This window comes from Macrobrachium nipponense, chromosome 12 (genome assembly GCF_015104395.2).
Source record: "Macrobrachium nipponense isolate FS-2020 chromosome 12, ASM1510439v2, whole genome shotgun sequence".
Classification (NCBI taxonomy): domain Eukaryota; kingdom Metazoa; phylum Arthropoda; class Malacostraca; order Decapoda; family Palaemonidae; genus Macrobrachium; species Macrobrachium nipponense.
Window position 1 is genome coordinate 51,095,254 of NC_087205.1, and position 982 is coordinate 51,096,235.

The following is a 982-nucleotide window of genomic DNA, read 5'->3' on the forward strand; positions in this document are numbered from 1 at the left end:
CCAAAGAGAGACATTATCCAGTACGTAATTTGATCAGAGAGAGAGAGAGAGAGAGAGAGAGAGAGAGGCGTCTTGGCAAATGAGATCATTTGCCAATGGTCTTGGGGATTGACGTAACGTTTATTTTCTGAACAGATAGGACAGAGAAGTGTTCGTTTCATTAAATGGCCTGACTCATGCCAGTAAATGTTTTGTTGATACTAATAATATAAGCCTATTTAAAGATACGTTTACTTTAATTAGTCTATATGATACGTAAATAGTAATCAACTGTTCTTGTAGCCCTCCAAGATTGGCAAAATCGAAGTATCCAAAGAGACATTATCCTGTAATTTGATCAGAGAGAGAGAGAGAGAGAGAGAGAGAGAGAGAGAGAGAGAGAGAGAGAGAGAGAGAGAGAGGCGTCTTGGCAACAATGGTCTTGGGGATTGACGTAACGTTTATTCTCTGAACAAATAGGACAGAGAAGTGTTCGTTTCATTAAACGGCCTCTGACTCATGCCAGTAAATGTTTTGTTGATACTAATATACAAGCCTATTTAAAGATACGTTTACTTTAATTATCTATATGATACGTAAATAATCAACTGTTCTTGTAGCCCTCAAGATTTGGCAAAATCACTCCAGGTTGTACAAAAAATTTCAAGAATGTAGTGTCACCAGAGGATTACAATAGTTTTTACCTTCAAGAACCAGCATTTTTTTATGAAAATAACTCCAGGTTGTACATAAAACTACAGGAAACATTATGTAGTGTAACCAAAGGCTTACAAGTAAGGTTTTTATAACTTTTTATTAGTTTAAGACATTTTTCCGTCGTTCCGGCTTACGATTTTCGGGTTACGACGCGTCTTAAGAACGGAACCCCCGTCGTAACCCGGGGACTGTCTGTAAACCTTTGTTGTGTTAGTGTTTCTTTCTACTTCATATCCCCAGTTTCAACTGTTGGTGTCTATTTTTTTTTTTTTTTTTTTTTTTCATA